Here is a 23,412-nt window from a genome sequence, read left to right as displayed (position 1 = left end):
ATTTTACCCGCGAGTGTGGAATCGAAACACGAGCAAGCGAAAGGATTCTATAGTTGAACCACGAGCAAAGCAAGTGGTTCTAAAATAGAATCCTGAGCGTAGCGAGTGTTTCAACCCACGAGAAGTAAAATACATTTGCACCCGTGTGTAACACAAAACTTTTCCCCTCACTATAGCGAGCAAAGAGCAACATCCACAGGCGTTAGATCATCTTCATCACTGGAATCACTATTTTTTTTACGATATTATAACAGAAAACACTAGAAATTCAGATTTTTACGTGAGTCGGTGTGAAGAACAGTAAAAATTTTGTTGACAATGTTGACATTTCTGTTCTGACGTATGAAATGTCAACGATGCGTTTTGAAATTGCATCGACTCAACTTGTGCGTTCAGAATTATATTTACCATCATTATAAAAAATCTAACGTTTCTTATGGAATTTTAAGGTTTATGACTTAAAATTATTAAATAAAGCTAAATTTGGTATTTTTTATTAGATTCTCAAACCATTTATTTAATGATAATTAATATCGAACGAACCATTATTATGATCGTTTTACGTTTTGTTATCTGTCAAGCTACTTAAACACGCTCCATCCAAGGTCAAATTACTTTCCCCACTAGTGGATAAAATGCGTTTTTCCCCGCTTGTTTTAAAGGATAAAAGACGGCTTTCCGAGCTAGTGAGGGGAAAAATAATTTGTGACGTTCGTCAGCACATCGTCTAATTAAAGTGAATTGGAAATATGAATAGTTAGTATTAATATTAGCTTAATATAAAGTAGAGAAAGAAATTAAAATAATAACATCCATTCAGAATGACATTAATATTTACCTGACATTAAAATTGAATTTTCGTTAACGGATTGAGTGGGAAGTTTTGGGAAGTGGGGAGTTGAGGGAAACGGAATGCGGCTACAAACGTCACTCATTTTATCAACGGAATTGACAGTGTCGGGGTGCTAAGGCCACAGCAGTTAGGTAATGTAGACATAGATTTTTTTAGCACGAACAAGGCAACGCTCTCGTGACTTAGTTTATTGATATCTTATAAATATTATAACTGTCATAATAATGTTATAAACAAATGTGGCATGTTTGGAAATACAAGAATAAGGAACCTATCAACTTATCAATACCTACTTTACCCACATACTTCATAACTAAAATAAATAAAAAACCATGACATTGGTTTTCAATTGCCATCGCCAATAAAACCATCACAAAGAAATGTATAAAACATTTTTCAACCTACTAATGTAATGCATAGCAGAAATATGGAAAATGATTAAACTGATTTAAACTAACACGATTTTCACTCAGAATTTTAAAACTAACTCGGGACTTAATCGCCTCTGACGGGTCTACCTGTGACCACGAACGTCACGTCACGTTCGAAACGTCAGGCCATAAATAAACGTAAGTTGTTTTAAAATTTATAAATGATTAAACGTTGAAGGGGTACAACACACTGATTTAAATTTTCACGATTATACTCATTATTATTCACAACGACGGAACTTAATCGCGTAAACGGCGTTGTCCCCGTGGTCTAGGAGAAGACCTCCGAGACCACGGGGACAACGCCGTCCTTGAAACGTCGGAGGTAGATTTAAAACTTGTCGTTGTGAATAATAATGAGTTGAAGGGGTACTTATCGATAACAGGATTGTCGATGTTTTTATTTTATCAAGCACTAACAACATGACGTTCGTGCTAGAAAAATATCTTGCAACAGTAATGCAGCTGCAGTTGCTATCCGGACGTCACCTCAATTTGCCAACAAAGTCCTGTTATCGCTAACATAATTATATGTATATCTCACGTCGAATGTTCCTTCAAGACTCTTTTGGTTGAGTAAGTTGGGTTTAATTTTAATACTAATTGAAGATGTTTTTACCGTATTTTATTAATTTTGTCTTCGGTTAACGCGATAGTTACTCATGAAATAAAACTATGAAAACGGATTATATCGCGTATATTGAATTTATAATACATCCCGACGTTTCGAACCCTTTACAGCGTTCGTGGTCAACGGGTGACTGAGGAAAAATTACAAAGTGCAAAAATACCCACATACTAAAATAATGTCATGTGATCATAGACTATAAACTTTAAGGCTGGTTGTACATGCAAAATCGGTTCATAAGGCTAGTTATACACTACAATTATTTTCAAGTAAAGATATATATATATATATATATACGCGATAAAAAAAAACGAACGGGTTCGAAACGTCGGGATGTATTATAAATTCAATATACGCGATATAATCCGTTTTCATAGTTTTATTTCGTATTTTATTAGTTAATTAAATGTTACATAATTAATGTCATTACCGGTTCTAACGCGATTAAATTTCACGACAACTAGGTTGCACTAGCTGTGGTCACGGAAGACTGAAATTTAATCACGGTAGACCCGGTAATGACACTAATTATGTGTACAAAACGCGAGAGTTTAAAGTGTTTAATGTTACATTTCTAAATAAATGAATGTGCTAAACTTCCAAAAAATATCTATAAACATTTTACGTCACAGCTACTCCATATTAAAATGAACTGTCATAGGAACTATTATTTACCGCGAGAGGTATAACATGTTTAAGTAACATGAATACCTTCCAGTGCGTAAATAGTATTTTATACAATCGTGATATAATAGAGAGCTTTTCAGTCGAGTACCGTGTTTAAGCAACGAAGCTTGCTGAGTTGCTTAACTAAGGTACGAGATTGAAAAGCTTGATTATATCACTATTGTATACAATACTTTTTCTACGAGACAAAAAAATAATACTTTCAACTAGTAGAATCATACCACCAAACCAAACCGAAACTAAAAGTATAAGTAACCGAAGCTAAGATACGCGAGCTGCCGCGACCCGTGATACCTTCATACTCGTACGCGCCCCGGCGGGTTGGTCAACGACACCTCCTAGTAACTCATGAGGCCCTGGTACCTGCTCCGCGCTAAATTCAATTTTAAGACAGTTTTTTTCTCGATTTTGGCCACCGTAGCCTATAGAGACTAACAAGCAACGCTAAGCGGTTTTCGTAGGGTATGGATGTTGCTATATGAAGGGTGTCATATGCGCGTTTCTGACTTATGAAGCAGTTATTTCTACTACAACATAAAATAAAATATTTTTGTTGGCCAACCAATCAAAAAACAGATGCGATGCAGCAGCGTGTTTAAGTAGGCTAATTTGCATTGAATCGAGTCTCCTTAAACAAGAAACATTTTATCGAAATGTATGAAGTTCTATTTTCAAAATTTTTATAATTGACTAAACCGTATTGATAAAATTCTTATGCTTGAGTCGGAAGTGCCATAGACTATCCAACGTTGAAAAGAGTAAGGTTGTAGTGTTGCATGTTAAGTTGTAATACACAAATTATACTCGACGAGTAGAAAAAAATAGATTTATTTTCAAGCGGTCGTCGCATAAAGACGCTTTTGCAACTGTAAGATGACTGTTATGAATTATCACTTTTCCCATTTGCATTTAAAACGCACCAAAGTACAAAAATTACGAGTAAAGTATAATTAGTAAACTGATCAGAGATAGCAGATCGCAGGTCCGCCCGGCGCCGAGAAAAAACACAAACTCAAGAAGTTCTACTTTACGCTAAATTTAACTACAAGTTTGTGAGGATTTGCAAGAAATTTAAATAAGGAACGAGTGACAAAGTATCTCCTTAAGGCAAAGTGGGGATTAGTTTTAGTTTACTTCCAGTAGCAAAACGCTTTCATTGTAATGTTATTATTTGTTCAGACAAACTAAGGGATTACAGAGATTTCTTTTCTTACTGCAATGTTGTTGTACTGAATATTTACTTTTGCATGGTTGAGTGGAATAACATAACCTTGCAATTTGTAAAAAAAACATGGCGACTATTTTAATCACATTTCGCTGTAGTCAAAGAGTTTGATTTTCGTACGATTTCGTACCTTGCCAGTGACAATCAATATAAAAGTCGCTAGGGAACTCATATGACTACAGCGTGCCCCAAAAATACGTTGACAAAGTTTTTTCTAATTATTTTATTAAGTACTTACGTAACTAGTACAAAATAAGATAAAAATTAAAACTACAGTCTTTTTAAAAGGATACAAGCTACTTAAAGCGCAACTCCTTGAGGATAAAGGTAAAATAATTCGCTTTGAGTGATGTCGGTTGATTAAGCAACGTGCCGCTACAGAAAACTGGGAAAATGTACTTATTACTGATGAAAAACTTTTTTGTATTGAACAGGCCCATAATCACCAAAATGACAGAATTTACTCTTCTAGTCGCCTTGGAGAAGCCGCAGTCATTCCTCATCGCCAAACGCCGGATTCAGGCGCAGCAGTGGTGCAAAGATAATTTTCCCGGATTATTAAGTTCAAAAGAGTGGCCACCCTGCTCGCCTGATCTAAATCTAATGGTCCCCATCTAATGGTACCTAGTTTGTGGTCAATTTTAGAGACAAGGTCCTGTGCTATTAAACACAAAAGTGTAAACACCAAAGAATGGGAAAAATATCCTTGGAGGAGCTGCGGCATATCGTTGAAAATTTTAACAAAGGTTTGCGTTTGTGTATCAAAGCTATTTTGACGACAATTAATTGTTGTTGCATAAAAAAGACTGTAGTTTAAATTTTTAACTTATTTTGTACTAGTTTGACGAAATGGTACTGAATTAAATTCATTGAACGTACTAATGCATAGTGCTTTTTGTGAAACTTTTCATTACTTTAAATGTATTCTGGCTATCGTTGAAATATTCCATTTACACTCTATTATTTAAAGGGACAAGCTTTATGTTTGGTTTCGCTTTATCCCAGTGATATTGCTTGTTAAACTCGATGGGATTTATTTAAATGGCGGCTCTTCAAACTCATCCGTATGTAGATCGTCGCCAATGCACATCATTTCGTTTTGGAATGGAGCTTTTAGGTCCACTGTCAATTTAGGAGCTTGCCTTTGACATTTAAAAATATTGCAGCAACATAGTTGACGTTGTATATTCAGCATCAACAGTTCTCTCACTCTAAAAGCTATATAAAAATAGATATGGTTCTATATGCATGACTATTAGAGTATTAGAATGTAACAGTGTTGAACTGTAAAGAAACCAGCGACCCGCCCCGGCTTCGCACGGGTAAACCTTAATAAATTATACATAAACCTTCCTCAAGAATCGCTCTATTGGTAAGTGAAAACCGCATGAAAATCCGTTTAGTAGTTTTAGATACAGACCGACCGTTATGTAGATACAGAGTATACAGACAGAAGCGGCGAGGGACTTTGTTTTATAATATGTATAGATATATCCATTTATAAATTACTAGTTTTGTTGCCCACGACGACGCTCGCGGGGATGTATTTCCCGATACATACTTTCAACCCCTTTTCAAGCCCCTTAGATTCAACTCGAACTTCTCAAAATTGCTTCTTAGTTCTTGTACACAATATAGATAAAACCAGATGTGCAAATTTTCAACTTTGTAGCTTTTGTAGGTTCGGCTCTATAAAAGACTCACTTTCACCTGAGCCCCGGAGCCTTCCAAACTAAGACGTCTCTAAAAACTTCAGTCTACGCAAAATAATTTAATATTGTGTAATCATTAATCATTGACAATATTTTGATCCATTATAAATTTTTATCTGGGAGCTGGGAGTCATTTATTAACAATTATGTAAGACGTTTATGTGGTCAGTCGAAGGACCTGAACTCACTGCACCTCACCATCATCATTATATCAGCCTTTTATCATCTACAGCTGAGCATAGGCCTATCTTCGAGTACGCGACTTATTCCGGTCCTGAGCCAATTTCATCCAGAAGTGACCCGCAGTCTTCCGAATTTCGTCCACCCAACGACCCAACGGACGTGCCTACTCCTTTCGTCTGAAAGCGGCCACCATTCTGTTAACATTTTGGCCCATCTGCCATGACTGCTTGGCAACATGTCTCGCCCAGCTCCATTTAAGTTTGGTAATGACGTATCCGACGTCTTGCACCTTGGTGCGGCATCGGATCTCGACATTCCTCACTCGGTCTTGAAGTTTGATGCCGAGCATGGCGCGCTCCATGGCTCTCTGTGCCACTTGGATTTTATGCACAGCCTCCTTACCTCCTTAGTGAGCTTCCATGTCTCGGCACCGTAAGTCATGGTCTATAGGCTGAATGGCAATGCCAACGCTAAGCGAGTATTAAATAATTGTTTATTTATAGCGTTTACCCTTAACAACCCCAGTCCCACGGTGTCGCACCCTCTTTCATTAATTAAACTGGGCTTCTTGCACTAATTGTCTTGGCTAAGACCTGAAACCTAGCTAGTGTTAGCCAAGGTTAGTACCTCGGCTAACCTAAAACATACGAGTTTCCTCATCATCATCATCATGTCAGCCAATAGACGTCCACTGCTGGACATAGGCCTCCCCCAAGGCTCGCCACTCCGACCGATCCTGTGCCGCTCGCAACCACTGAATTCCCGCGACCTTCACCAGGTCGTCGCTCCATCTCGTTGGAAGCCTACCGGCAGTTCGTCTTCCGGTACGCGGACGCCACTCCAGAACCTTCCGGCCCCACCGGCCATCAGTTCTGCGAGCAACGAGTTTATAGACTAATTAAATTTGGGCAGACGTTATTTATTTGGGCTTAGAATAAAGCTCGCAAACAATCCTCGTTTGTCATCAAAGGGCTTGGTCAGGCTTCAATTACCTATTAGACTTACAGGCGTATTCTAATTTTAATTAAAGGATCTAAATTCTATCTGGATTAGATATGGATCGGATTTGTCATTGTCAAAAGTGACATTTCTTCGGTTGAAAGCCAAAACGCCGTGAAACGTTCGAAACGTCGGGCCATAAATAAACGTAAGTTTTCACGATTAAGTCCCTTGTTAGTTCTAAAATTATAACCCTGTTCCGTACAAGAGAGACTTCCTGATACTAATGTCAACAATTAAATATGCCCCAATGATGTCCGTAGACTGTGAACGAACGTTTTCGACTCATAAATGGGCCCTAAATTATGGTTATGTTTTCAAACAAACCGGACAAGTGCGAATTGGACTCACCCACCGAGGATTCTGTACTTTTTAGTATTTGTTGTTATAGCGGCAACAGAAATACATCATCTGTGAAAATTTCAACTCTCTAGCTATCACGGTTCATGAGATACAGCCTGGTGACAGACAGACAGACGGACAGAGGTCTTAGTGATAGGGTCCCGTTTTTACCCTTTTTGTACGGAACCCTAAAAATAACGGGGGTTTTTCCGAGCCTTGTTGATTATTCTGTCTTATTTTACAAGCTTTGATTAAACTTGCCCCTGTTAGTTAGTATGGGTCAAATCTTAAAATCAAAATTAGATCCACTTCCTGATTTCCGATTGAGCTGAAATTTTACATACATATGTAAATCAGGTGACAATGCAATGCGGTGGCCATGGGAACTCTGTGATAAAACAACGCAACCATTGTGTTTGGGGTTGTTAGAATTATCTCGAGTATTAGTGAAGTATCTGTGAAAAGAAAAGTACAGTCAGCGATAAAAGATGTACCAAAGTTAAATTTTATGTATGTATGGCTCCGAAAGCTGGACGCGAAGGAAAAATTTGATCAGTAAATTACAGGCTTTTGAAATGTGGATCTATCGTAGAATGCTTAAGATAAAATGGACCGACAAAGTTAGTAACGAAAGTCATGTTATTAATGAAGAAAAAGGTGGAAGTCGTAACAACTATTAAAGAAAGGAAAGCTTCATATTTCGGACATATATATAGAAACGCAAAATACGACTTGTTAAAACTAATAATTGAAGGGAAGATTGAAGGGAAACGAGGACGTGGCAGAAGGAGAATATCATGGACAAGGAACATAAGAGACTGGTTAGACGTGGACAGTACAGAAAAACTAATTCGCATGACTACGGATAGAACGGCATATAGGCATAAGGTCGCCAACCTCTGGGACGGAGAAGGCACTTGAAGAAGAAGAAAGTTAAATTTTGCCAGTACGTATACTATGTACATGTAGCCATTTCAGTATTTGCTGCACTAATTTAAGAAGTGGTTATAAACATCTGGCTTCAGCACACATCACTTTGAACAGAAGTTTGCTTAAAGCATACACTTGGGCCTGAGTTCAGAGCTAACCATTATAATTACAATCTAATATCAATATTAAGGTGCAGTGGGTTCAGCCAGCAGTTAAAAAAAAATTGTAGCGCTTTTTTAGATAATAATACGGATGCCAAAGAATATGAATATCAATTTTAAAGCCTTTCTGTGGTAATTTCATTGATTAGAAACCTGATTAAACAACTTTCGCTTGGTATCAAATAATCACGAATAGGTATATAGGTCTAAAACGCACCATGAAATAACTTTTTGCAAAAAAAACTATCAACTTGAAAATTGCTTCTAAAAATGCGTAATAGGTATTTTTGATCGAACTTATCGATTATTTTTTTTGTAAAAAACACCAATTTAATAGCAAAGTACGGCCGTCCACTCAGTGCTCAGCGAGCTGCGTCCTGAGAAGACCTTAACTCACTGCACCTTAAATGCATTTCGCTTTGACGTAGCTTGAATTGTGTAAGTATTAAAAGTTAAAGTACCGTGCTGATCCTGACTATAGCAGCTTTACTGCTCTGTACTGCGGCGCGACATTGCTGCCGTAAATATAATTTATAGCTGAAGACTGGTCTGGCCTAGTTGGTAGTGACCCTGCCTGTGAAACCGGTGGTCCTGGGTGCGAATCCCGGTTAGGGCATTTATTTGTGTGATGAACACAAATATTTGTTCCTGAGTCATCGGTGTTTTCTATGTATATACGTATGTATTTAAGTATGCCTATGTAAGTATGTATATCGTCGCCTAGCAGCCATAGTACTAGCTTTGCTTAGTTTGGGGCTAGGTTGATCTGTGTAAGGTCATGTCCCCTAATATTTATTTATTTATATGTCGGCGGCCGATCGTATAAATCAGGCAGATCTTGAAATTCCTAGCCATATAGTGAATCGTGATCGTGAATATCATTGTCTCGCTCCCTGAGTCGACGGAGCCCCGCTATGCGGGGCTCCTATTTCTGGACATGCAATACCTAAGTAAAAATAAACTACCAAACCCACTTGATTTCAATCCAATCTCAATGCTTTATGTAGCATGTTTCGGAACTCAGTTCCTAAGCATCTCTGTGCATTTAATTATTAAATGGAACGCCATCGCCACTCGCTGTTTGGTCACAAATACGAACTAAACATTTAACGGTGAGTAAGTACTGCACTTCGAGGTCCACATCAAACATAGAAGTCTTAGATATGTAAGTTCTATTAATAACTTTTGCATCGCGAAGTCTCGGGTCTTGATTTGCCCCTCGTCGCGGCGCGCGCCGCTTATGTTCAGCCCGGGACCTGCCATAGAAACGTGACTATGAAGCTAGTGGGGTCGTCGCGTGGACTACAAAGCTGCAAGCTCAGCACGGTCGCATTCTTATCGCCTGTCACCATGCCCGTCACGTTCTAACAAGTATGTAAGTGCGAAAGTGACAGGCATAGTGACAGGTGATAAAAATGCAACCATGCTGACACCGCTGGTTAGGTATCTTTGTTTTAGGTTAGGTATATCGAAATTGTCCTATGGAGGTAATTTAGGTAATTTAGACAATAATTAACATTCTGAAGCCTGTAAAGAGTGTAAAGTTTCTTTGACCGCAAAAGTCGATTAAACTATCGAGAACGCCCACTTTTAAAGCGAATCGATGTTAGACTTGTTTCGATTTCGTCTAGCCTTTTTGGCATCATGCTCAAGAACATTCAGATTATGTAGAGGCGACACTAACCCCCGTATTCATACAATTTAGCAATGCGCAAGCGAGCTACATCCCTGGTGCGCAGTGAGGGCCAGCTCCAACGGCATTCTGAGAATGTTAGCAGACAGAATTGATTGCCTGTATCTGAATAACTGCTGCTTGATACACGCACGCAGTAATAAATAAATAAATATATAGTTATAGTATAGTTATAGTTATTAAGGATAGTTATGTATATAGTTCTAACACTTAGATAAGATTATTTAAATTTAAGGTAATTACTAACCCAATGATCCCCGATGGTCTTAAATAAAGAATTTTTTTATTATTATTATTAAAGCTTTGTTAGATTTTGTCCCTTGCTATCAAACACAAATGTCAAAACGACGGATAAGGACAAACGATTATCAACGGTTTGTTAGATTGACAGACGTGTATGAAAAACGGATTTGTTCGAAAATGTGCTCAGAATAATAGAGAGAGAGTTATTATTCTGAGGAAAATGTGCGGCAATGATGACATTTGTCAAAAGTTACAATTATGGATGGTATAGAAAGGATGCCAATCTCTTATGGCAGAATTGTTGCAAAAGTGACCGCTTTCAGCTTTAAATAATAGTTCCTAATCTCTCCGGTGGCGCTAGTTAGGCTCTGGGACATGAGTATAACATGAACCATAATAAGGCAACAAATAACCCGACCAAATTACGTAGGTTGTTTTTGGTAGTATTTCGGTGTATGGTGGCGCCGCCTAATTACTGTTTTTTGATGGACACTTTTCATACATAGAGATTTGGCTCCTTTATAAAGTCTCCATGGTTAGAATCTTCTTAGTGTCATAAATAAAATAGATAATCAAAAAGGCCGAAGGTTTCATACTATTTAGCACCTCAGGAGCAACTAACACATGCAAGCTGCTTCAAAGTAAAAAATCGTAATTTGTTAATTTCTTCGTAACCGCTAGACCAGTTGTATATTACTGGTTCTAAATATCCTAATGCATATGTACATTTCAGCTATGTCCAATTTCATTTCATTTCATTTCATTTATTTATTTGCGTCAAACACATAAAAATGCATGCAAATACAATTTAAAAAAAAATACAGAGATCACAACAATACATATTAGAAATAATAATACACACACACATCTTAAAATTAGACAGGTAAGTTTAAAGAATAAAACATTAATACAAGGATCACAAATAATAAAAACTATGTAAAATAAAAAACAATAATAATGTCAAATCAAATATCAAATTATTATAGAAGAACAAAATGCGTCAGATTAGTAATAAAAGAGATGTCAGGTACATTGGTCAAAAAACTTATCATAGTATTCATTTATGGAATAAAAAGGACGGCTCAAGAAATATTCTTTAACTGCTTTGTCAAAAGTTTTAAAATCTACTATACTTTTAATGGCTAGGGACACCCTATATAACGATGGATACCTACTATTCAAACTTTTGTAGCTGATGATTATGTAGCAACCGCTTGAAAGCGAACTCTCTCGGGGCTTTGTCTTATGTTGAGAGGAAGCGAATTCCACAGACGATTCGCCTGGGCAGTGGACAGGAAAGGAGTCAGTCATGAACCCAGTATGGTGGGCAGGAAGTAAAAGTTTGAGAATACGGGAGATACGCAGCCTGGGTGAGGGGTGTCAAACAGGAACTTGTTCTTCCGATATCCAGAAGCAGAAGGCTCAATCAAAATAGAAAATAGGGTACAAAGTGACGAATAGAGAGTCAATTGAGCTGGCGGCGGTAAAAGAAAAGTAAGGAAATGCGATTGTATTTACGCAGGCCAGAAGATAAATCGTATGCCATTCTTGAGGAGACGTTCAAGTTGTTAAAGGACTCTTGAGTGGCATTCGTTGTACACACATCACATGATGGCATCTTAAACTGTTTGCGAAGTCGGTTCTTTTTTGTTCAAAGTTATATATTAAATATATAGTACACTGGTGACATACTTTTTAGGAAACGTCGATATTGGCCGTCTAAACGGTTATAGTTTAAACAGTTTAGAAGTTATTCAAGAAAATATACAAAAAATGGCCATTTCCCCCCCCCCCCTTTATCTCCGAAGCTACTGGGTCTAAAATTTTGAAAAAAATCACAAAATAGTTCTTTACCTATAGATTACAGGAAAACCTATAAGAAATGTGTAGTCAAGCGTGAGTCGGACTTGATTACTTAGTTTTTATCCGACTCCTACGGGTTTTTAAAGACATTTCACTTACATTTCACATAAAAAATAAACAGTTCAAATTGTGTTATGTACGGAACCCTTAGAACGCGAGTCCGACTCGCACTTGGCCGGTTTTTCTTAAAATATTTTTTATTTTATACTACGTCGGTGGCAAACAAGCATACGGCCCGCTTGATGTTAAGCAGTCTCCGTAGCCTATGTACGCCTGCAACTCCAGAGGAGTTACATGCGCGTTGCCGACCCTAACACTCCTCTCCCTCGAGCTCTGGCAACCTTACTCACCGGCAGGAACACAACACTATTAGTAGGGTCTAGTGTTATTTGGCTGTGGTTTTCTGTAAAGAGGAGGTACCTCCCCAGTTGGGCTCTGCTCTAGATCTGGAATGACATCCGCTGTCCTGTGCCCTACCACACAAAGCGAGATGTCATTCACAGTGCCCATACCTCTCTTTTGGACGTAGTTTAAGGACATACCCGGGTCCCGAGTAAAAATTTGCTAGATTCCCTGAACTTTGTGATGTTTACAAGAAAGACGCGTACGAGTTAAGCATGCTATTTATTATAAATGGTGTAAGGTTTAATGCTCTTCAACTCAACATGATAGCTAGTCAAACCGGCAGCGCAATCAGTGATATTTCATTATGTCCTTAATTAAAAGCTACAATATGTCAAACTTAATAATAAGAACAAGAACAAGAATAGGGCATTCGTGATACAAAATATTCACTTCTAGCAGAGTAAACTTCTCAAAATATTCACTTCTAGCAGAGTAAACTTCTCAAAATATTCACTTCTAGCAGAGTAAACTTCTCAAAATTTACAAATAAGAGCTCACAATTCAGTTTGCGTAAACGACCATCATCATCATCATCATCATCATCATGTCAGCCGATAGACGTCCACTGCTGGACATAGGCCTCCCCCAAGGCTCGCCACTCCGACCGATCCTGTGCCGCTCGCAACCACCGAATTCCCGCGACCTTCACCAGGTCGTCACTCCATCTCGTTGGAGGCCTACCGGCAGTTCGTCTTCCGGTACGCGGACGCCACTCCAGAACCTTCCGGCCCCACCGGCCATCAGCCGGCCGACATAGCTCGCAGAATTGCAAACCTTAAGTGGCAGTGGGCGGGGCACATTGCTCGCAGAACTGAAACGACCATCAGAAAAAAATAATTACCAATTTAAAAAGTCCTTTTTCTAATATTTAAACCTATATTCTTAAAGTTAAGAAGACGCACTCTTAACAAGAACTCTGGAACAAGTACTCTTTGTTTCAAATAATTAGCGTAAGTCCAAAATTTCATCAAGTAATATTATGAATTTTATTTTATTTCGAGTTTTCTTGTCAGAGCGCTTTTAAGAGTTGAAATAAATACTCTTGATCGTAAAATCCGCTTTGATCTAGCTCACTCTTTGAAACTAGCCCCATCATAGTTCATTACTTTGCTTGAAAATTTGATATTAAGACCGATCAAATGGAAATATGGATACGTTTAATTAGGATATTTAGTCAGTCAACTACATATTATTATTTAAGTTCAGCGCTGGAAATCTGCTGAGATGAGGCAATTTCGTGATACTTTATTATTTCTACATTTTTTTAATGTGTAAATTGTCTTGTGTTTACGAATAAAAATTATTCTATTCTTTTTATCTTCTGCATATGCAATACGAAACGTTTGACTCTAGATACTTGAATTTTCGTAAAAAGTCGAGAAAATTACTTCTCATGAGTGTTTTCTTAGAAGTTAGTGAAGTGTTACTTTTCATTTCATTTATTTTTACTTCTACCTGTCCTTTGGCCAGGATTACATTTGTAAGTTTTACTTACGTAAGTAGGGACACAGCTATACTACAGAATGAGATATGAATATCGTTATCTCATTCTAGCAAATAGCTTTGTCCCTAATTACGTAAGTAAAACTTACAAGTGTAATCCTGGCCTTTAGGTTAGAAGTTTTAGTTGGACAGTCGAGTTCACAAACATTCCAGCCGACAACAAGCTAACGTTCCAAAACTGTATTTACATGTAAATACTATAAATAGGCATGCCTCTAAGATACTGAAAATAAGGTCGTGTAAACATACAGTGGAATCCGTTTATGACTCCGCTTATACTGACCAACCGGTTACTATGACGTAATTACTGTGCAGTTTAGTTTTCATATAAAATTCTTTGTGACAAACTCGGATAAGATGACTTCGCTTATAGTAACAAATCGCTTACTACCTATAAATCCTATTTTCATGAAACTATGTCCGGTTATACACACACGGTTATGGCACATTCGCTGGTTTTCATGGCCGTCCCGACGTCTTTTCCTGCGAGAAGGTTTGGTGCGCGCGTTGCGTTAAGTTTGTTTCAGTTTTGATTCTCGATGACAAGTTGATAATTGGTACAATAATAAAACTCATCTCTCACAAAGGAATTTGAGATTAATTTTAAAAAATTCACAAAAATAAGAAGTTAATCAACTATGCTTTATATGAAATCCGCTTAGTATGACGTGTTTGTCACTCCCTTCGATGTCATTATAAGCGGATTCTACTGTATGTATTTTTAGAAGGTTGGCTTGTAAAGATGTTTTTTGAACTCGACCGTGTACTACTCTTTTATTTGCGTAACATGTACCTAAATAACTATAATCACATTAGACAAATATGAAAGAATTTTCGTCTTCCTAAAGTTTTTTCATAACTTGTACCAGCTATACCTACCGTACAGTCTAGCTCGGCCTGCCTACTCTTCACTATAATAACGTATGGATAATAATGGCATTTTCGTGTCAAGTATTACTAATGGACAGTTGCTATCGAGCCAACGAGCTAATGGTGAACTAAATTTAAACCCGAAAGCGTGGTTTTAGCTAGCAATCAAATATTTAACGCCTTCAATATTATATTGTTCGTTTTTGATTGCTACACGTATAATATGGGGCATTTTCTATGAAAAGGGACCTTATTGTCGATGGCGCTTACGCCGCACAGCGTCGCGCGGCATTGTATTTACATCGGAGCATCGTTTATAATGGCGTAAGCGCCATCGACAATAAGGTCCCTTTTTATAGAAAATACCACATATGTATCTGCTCCGTAAAAACTGCTCCCTTGTTAAAATTATTTTCATTAAGGCGTATCGGAAAACATATAGTAACTAGTTATCTATGTAAAGGCGTTTTCTTTCACGCAGGCGTTACGAAAAACTAGTTTTAACTAGAAAGACAAACGCGTTTTTATTATAAAAGGGTTTTCAAGGTAAGATATCCATTTCAGTCGCATGGCCTATTACAAGGATGATTCAAACGTAAAAATTGATGTCATTTTGATGTAATTTCGCGCCACTCGCCCGATCTCGCTCGCTCGTATTGGGGAGAAAGAAATGCGCTACGACTAAAACAAATTCGTAATAGTTTTTTTTAGCTCGAATGCACGACCCCGAATCAAAGTTAATAATTTGTTATGATTTTGATCTGGTTTTGATACGAGCTTGATCGTCTTGGTGATTGGCGCACATACATACATACAAGATAAATCTATATTATTTGCTGACGATATCTCAATACTCACAACAGTCACAACCTGTCAATGTGCAACCAACTTAAATGATAAATAAATAACATACTAATGTCGAGAGCTGGATGTACGGTCACCACCTTGAAATAAATTATCAAAAAACAAAACTAATGTACCTTCTACCCCTATCGAATGTACCTTTAATTGTTTTAATTTAATTGTATTAATATTTGAACACAATGGTTGTATTGTTATATGAATAAATAATAATAATATCAAAAAGAACCATTGGCAATCGATTTCAGCCACAACTCTATTAAACTATAAGCAATTGACTCATTTCCATTACTCGGAATCACCATAGACAAAAACATATCCTGAAAACCGCACAAAAATAACATTTGAACCAAATTATCGAAATTTTCCTATGCACTTCGCGAAATTAAAAAAACTACCGCCAATCAAACTGCACTCAACAAACTATACCTATGGATACTCCTGGCTCTGCTATGGAATAATCTTATGGGGAAATAGTAGTGATGCTCCCTCCCTTCTTATTAAGCAAAAAAAAACCTGATACGGTTAATCGTCAATATTGAAGAACCGGATAGTTGCAAGCCATACTTTGTAAAACACACAATACTTACTCTACCCTGTCTTTAGATTCTAGAAATTTGCAAATTTGTCCATAAATACAGTGAATTTACCACACAAAACGAGGATACATACCCTCGCCATACCCATCTAAACACAATTCAAGATTAATGCCACCACCCTCCCGATTTGCCACATTTGTCTGGCCCTTTAAAAAGTCAATATGATTGTACAATAAATTACCTGAAAAAATAAAAATAAAAAGGAAAAAGAAAGTATTCTTGCAAAGAAATTAAAATAAACGCTCATAACAAAAACCCTGAATAAATGGCTAACAAAAGTGCCAATTTTGTTTTAGCTCTTCTGAAAAGTTGACTTTTTTCACATCCGACCGGATCCGTATCCGGAACTCGAGGCGAGTTTGTAACGCTGCGTCTTACGTAGGCAAACACTCGCGAACGCGCGGCGCGGCGGGCCCAAGGCGTTCTCGTTTGCAACGAGATCGCCCACGGTACGTAGGACACTTCCATGGGTATCAAAGGATTCACAGTCACCACGCTCCGCGCCGCGCCGCGGCGCGCCGCTTCGCGTTCCCGTGTTGTTCGCCTACGTAGGTACGCTGCGTAAGTTTAAATTCGCCTCTCATACGCCGTTATACAAATGGAGCTCTCAATTCAAGGATTGCTACTTTTATGCTACCGTAAATAGGATTACTTTTACTTATAACTCTGTTCTCGTGTAAGTGACTTGTATGTCTTTTATGACAACAAATATCTTTAAACCTAACCTATTTATTTACTCTTCAAACTGAATAAGTTTAGCTATTAAACATTTTATCTAAACTCTATCTAACCCCCCAATGTTAGACGATAAAAATGTTCAACAACAAACTAAAAACGGCCCAAATATTCTACTAAATTTGTATTAAGAAAGCCCAATTAAATAGTTTTATTCGAGAAATAGACGAGCAGGGATCCTATTTTATTCATTTACAGTCTGGAGGACCAAAGCATGTAAGCTATGTACTACTACTTACATATAAATTATATATTATGCCTCTGGCTAAGCACGTAGCTTTTTGTTAGAATAAATAAACCCTATTTACAATTCGCTCGTCCAGCCGCGCATAAAATAAAAGCTACAATAAAATACTTTGATGGGCCATTCTCTCGATTTGCGGTAACACACAGACAGATATAAATTTCTTTTATGACGTCTTTTATAGGTAACTTGTAATAATGTTTTCCTCGTAAAATTGAGATTATGCAACGCTCGAGTCGGTTGGTATGTTGTTGCGCTTGGTTTGAATTGTCGGGCATTTTGGGACATTTTTATTTATCACTAGTGTCTGCCCGAGTAGGTAAGCCAAGGTAATGTGTTTTTTTGCAACTTTGTGACCATCACACTCACTTACGTAGTGCTGAAATCGTGTGTTGATTCAAATAGACACTTTTTAGACACTTTAGGCGAAAAATATTTTGGCTAAACGGCGGTATCCCTTTCACTAGACTTATATTGACCGGGGTATGGACCGTGATTACCTTTTGTCTTGTTTATGAGCTGCCGATATTTCGACGCAGTTACATGCATCTTGTTCCCGGGTGACTGAAGATCCCAGGTGGGTGTCAAAGTTAAACAATACAAAAGGTAATCACGGTCCATATCCCGGTCAATATAAATCTAGTTAATACATATGTATTTTACTTTCTTCGTATTCGAAATGGAAAGTAGTGTTTAACTCGGGTAAAAGGCACCATTTCAGTCTCGGACTATTGGCGCTTTCACTGTGTTCGAGCGCAAAACTACCTCGACAGAAGTGAGTGCCTTTCATCGCTTAATTAACATAACAATCTACTATATACCATCTTTCGTACCACCTTTAGAAGCAAAATAAAGATATTTGTATTTGTAATTTCCGACGATCGATATTTTCTATTCTGATGGGCTGTCGGACTCATACACGGTGGAGGTACTCAACAGGATGCAACCTCAGCAACAAGACCACTCAAAAGGTACTATAATCGATTGGTTACTTTTGTACAACCACGCTACTTAATAAAGGTTCTATTTACGCACAAATCCGTATAAGGAACTTAATGCCCAAGCCCGCGTAAGCCTCTTATCAGCCGTAGTTCACGCAGACTAATAACAGGCCAATACGAACGTACTCTGACATCGGAATGATATTTGAGTCATGTTAATAAACAATGTCTAAATAAATAAAAAAACAGGCCAAGTGCGAGTCGGACTCGCGCACCGAGGGCTCCGTACTTTTTAGTATTTGTTGTTATAGCGGCAACAGAAATACATCATCTGTGAAAATTTAAACTGTCTAGCTATCACGGTTCATGAGATACATCCTGGTGACAGACAGACAGACGGACAGAAGGACAGACGGACAGCGGAGTCTTAGTAATAGGGTCCCGTGTTTACCCTTTGGGTACGGAACCCTAAAAATTATACGATTAATAATAAATATAACATTTTAAACTTTTGCGTTTTGAACACATATTAAATCACATTTACAATCGGTACCACCACCACCACGACCAGTGAACCCTGTGTTGAAACGTCGGTAAATAAAGCTAACAAAATGCAAATAAATTATTTTTACAATACTTTACTTTAAAATAAATTCGCGATAGACCCGTTTGTAAATGTTATTTAATAATATTTTTTTTATGATGAATAGGCAGGCGTTTGACCACGATCCCACCTGATGGTAAGTGATGATTGCGGTCTACGGTGGAGCACGCTTAACTATGAGATACCTAAAAACTAAGAAATAAATAAGCAATTAATTCTAAAATATAAAAATAATATTGTCTTCCGTTACCGCGATAGTTACTCATGAAATAAAACTATGAAAACGGATTATATCGCGTATATAAAAATAATCTATAGGTATACAACTATTTCATTAATCAATATTATAGAATTAAATCTAAAATAACCGTGTTTACCCTTTGGGTACGGAACCCTAAAAATGGAAAAAAGTCGAACAAACAATAGCTGTGTTTCATGTAATATACCGACATCAAATTGTGTCAAAAGATTTTCAAAATGTTATTATCCAGAGAGGAAAATGTAGATACGTTTGTATGAAAGGTGATTTCTCGGTCTTCCACTTTCGTCTTAACCAACAGAAAAAAGATTTCTTTGTCATTCAATTGCGTCAACAAAGAAGTGTCCCAAAGCAAACAAGGAGGAAAAACGAATGGCCTTCATTAGGGATGACAGTCTGCTTGTATTGTTCGCTCAAAATTACCGTCTTAACATTCCGCGTACGTAAATAGTAAAACAAAAACTAGTGACGCTTGCGGTCTGAGGGAGGAGCGGTTAGATTTTTGTATGATTTCTGTTTTCTATTTTGGCACTACAGACCCAATTTTACCCAATTTTGTGAGTGAATTGTATCAAATTGTATATACTCATGAAATTTGACATGTAAAATACTATGTTTTATGAATAAAAGCTTGAATCTTGAATAGAACCAAAAAATATATACCCATACCAAATAATGAAATTGTAGCAACCGCAACCCGAACAAAACGGCGTAAGCGCCATATAATTCATAGCGCTTTGATTACGGGATTATCTCCGGATCCCTACGGATTGAAAATCATTCCGGTTTTCAATCCCTTTCCCTACCACTCATGTAATTTTCGTTTTATACCAAGGTTGTAATATTTTTTATTTGTTATGAAAATATAACCGTATCTTATTGTTTTTATGGGTCGGAAGTAGGTTTTACGAAACTCCAAGTTAAGCCTATTACCGATGGTATATTCACATAACCCTCGGTAATAGGATGTATGGGAATTTATTACCGACCCATTCAATATTTGATTGGGTCGGTGACAGGTCCTTAAAGAAGTATCTATTACCGAGTGATGGCATCAGCTGATGGGGTCAATGACCTATTATTATTATTTTTTAACCATCGGTATTAAGTGCCATTAAGTCGCGTTCCTATTACCGATGGTAGAAAATTTGCTACTTTTTATACCCTTGGTGATAGAACGTCAATTCGCGGTAATAGAATCACAGCCTGTCATTACCACGGTAATAGAAGACTCGCGCATTTTGGTTTCAATAATTATTTCCTTAAATATAATAAACTAAATTAAATGAGTCTTAAAAGTTACGTAAGTGAAAGTTTAATAAACACTTCAATAAAAAAATACCACGGTATTAAGCGCCTTTACCTTATTTAAAATAGATGTTTATTCATTATGATCAAAATTTATTTTATAATGAATAAACAAATTATAAATTATTCTAGAGGCCAATTGGAATGTACATTTAGACATCAAAATGTTATCTAAATGATGTCATTAACTTACCAGTCGTGCGTGCATTTCGCTCGTACTTGTTGGTAACTACATTACATGTATTGATGCGAGCGAGACGCACTGGCTAATGATAACAAATTGATATCATTTTGATGTCAACATGCAAGTTTTAATAACTCTTATTCAGTGAACATTCTTTTTGAGATTTCGACCATAATATTAACCTCCTTTAACTTGGCACACAACTCAAATGAAACACTAGAGGCGTCAAAGAAAAATTGTAACAATTTATTTAGGAGGCCGACTGAATGGAGATAAATTTCTTCTTGTACAAGCATTAGGGGGTTGCTTTCATGTCCGGAGAGTGCAAGCCGGTTGATTGCAAAAACCGGGGGGTAAAAGTACTGTGGTCAAAGTGATGGTCGTTGATATTGATGTTTTTACTGGAAGTTTATACATTACTTAGATAATTATTGTTTTCCTGGAACTCTAAAATTGAGATACCTCCAAGCAATTTGTGTTATTTTCGATTACATTTTTATCTATCAAACTTTACCTATTTAATTGTGTCACAATTTTGTAATTTTATCGCTAGTTGGGACCTTCAACCATTATCTTTAACCGAATTATACTTACACGAAGAAGTATATTAAGTCCACTTCATCGAAAGTCGAAAAGACGATAACTACCTCTATTGAACTAAGTTGAGCATGCCTCGCGTTAAGTAAAGGTGCCTACATTCGGGCTTTAATGATTTGGTTCAGATTTAAAAAAAAACACGATTCAAGCCTCATCGCCTCGTTAGTCCTAAAAATTCTGCAAAAAATACAAAAAGATGATTTTATAGGATGGTCATCAAAAAAATGTTATAACGGGTTAAAGAGTTCATGGAACTACTGGAAATTACTAGAGGATGTGCGAGAATATGTTGGAACAATCTGCTCTTGACAGCTGTCATCGTTTCCAACTTCACACCCGTGTCAACGTCACACGTGTGATATTGACGGGGGCAGTTAGTTTGTAAAGTAAAGCAGATGGCATTGATGGCTCTGAAGTTAATCCTATAGGTACTGTTTACCCTTTAAAGGGCACACTAAGATTATGGCAAAAATTACCAGCCCAGAGTCAAACCAAGAAAGCTCTGCAGATTTTGACAGCGCACGCTGTGCACGTGTTATTTTAAACGTCAAACTTCTATGAAATTATGACGTATAAATAACGGGGTCCCTTTGTTTGCCATAATTATTGAAAGTCATAATGTAATGATTGTCATATTATCATTACTCATAATTCTGAAACCGTTAACTTTTCAGGATTTTCCTCGGGTTATCCTATAGATAGGTTAGGTTAGGTTTGTTTTATGGCCGCTGCATGAGCAGCGGAGGACGCTGCATAAGCAGCCACCACAGAATGGGCCTCAAAAGGCAACGCTGACGGGGCATCGGAAGTTGGCAGCCGCGTTCCCGAAACCCCGTCCAAAAGCGAGCGGTGGAACACCCCAGGGGTTTTAGTCCGTGTGAGTCGGACATACCCACTCGGCTTCTCCCGGGCCGGGTGAGATCCATAACGGATTTCCCCTGGGTCAAAAAAAAAGGTTTGTTTTATGGCAATCCTGAAAAGTTTCGCGTTTCTGAGAAAAACCATATTATGACTAATGATAATATGACAATCATTACATTATGACTCAATAATTATGTCAAACAATAGAGACCCACAAATAACACTGGCACTGCGTGTGCTGTCAGGATCTCTGCAGACTTCTTGGTCTAACTATAACATTATATTATGTTTGTATTTTTAAGTCGATAATTTGCTCACGTACGTACGTTTTTTAAGTCGATAATTGCCTCGACATGTTTCGCTCCATAATGATGAGCTTCAACTTTTTTTTTCATTTCATTTATTTTATTCTTAAGCAATACAATTATTTTGTCAGAAATCACATTACCTAAATACAATACAACTGGAGCGCGCAAAGATGCAACTGACGCTAACTGATGTAGACGCAGTCATGTCATGCAAATGCATGTTTTTCGTTTATTTCTTATTTCGTACCATTCTGTACATATTCGTCACTCGTTCTTTACTCGTCTTGTTCGCTCCTTGCCATCTTCTTTGGTTAATCTTTAACTTGTCTTTCTCTTAATGTCTTATTCGTTTTTCGCCATAGTCTTCTTTAGTCTCATTCGTCATTTGTCGGTTTCGTTTTTAATCTCATTGACGTTTTCGCCGAAAATAATTTGAGAAGTTCAGTTCTGGACACATTCGTAATTGGTCTCTTTTGTTTTTGATCGCATTCTAAGTTCATCACATTAGTTTTTAGTCTCAATCGCTATTTGTGACTATTGTTTCATATGAAACATAAAATTATCATAAAACTATTTCAAATACCGTTTTTAAAACTTATTTACTACATATTTGGAAAAGGCTTATGACAGAGTGGTAAGGAATGAACTTTGGTCGGTACTGTCGGTGTATGGATTGAGCGGCCGTCTCATTCAGGCACTGAAATCGCTCTATCAGGATTCCAGTGCTTGTGTGAGGGTAAACGGGTCGTACACTGAGTAGTTTAGCATCGAAAAGGGTGTTAGGCAGGGATGTGTAGCGTGGACAGTAGTTTGCATGATTTGAGAAATGATGAATGTGGGCTGAGAATGAGTGGGTTACCTGTCAAATGTCTTCTTTACGCTGATGACCTGGTATTGCTAGCGTCATCGGGTGAAGAGTTGCAGGAGATGGTAACTAGAATGCATGGATCTTTTGAAAGGAAAGGAATGAAAATAAATGTAAGTAAGACGAAAGTTATGGTATTTGAAAAGGAGGAATATATGACAAACTGTAAAATTTTGATTGGTCAAGAAAGAGTAGAACAAGTGAAAGAGTTTGTGTATCTGGGAACATTATTCACTAGGGACGGTAAGCATGATAAAGATATTGAAAGGAGAGTGAGTGCTGGAAATCGCGTGAATGGGGCACTTAACGCTTTTATGA

This window comes from Cydia strobilella, chromosome 15 (genome assembly GCF_947568885.1).
Source record: "Cydia strobilella chromosome 15, ilCydStro3.1, whole genome shotgun sequence".
Classification (NCBI taxonomy): Eukaryota; Metazoa; Arthropoda; class Insecta; order Lepidoptera; family Tortricidae; genus Cydia; species Cydia strobilella.
The sequence above is the reverse complement of the archived record's forward strand: the minus strand, read 5'-3'. Positions refer to the sequence as shown.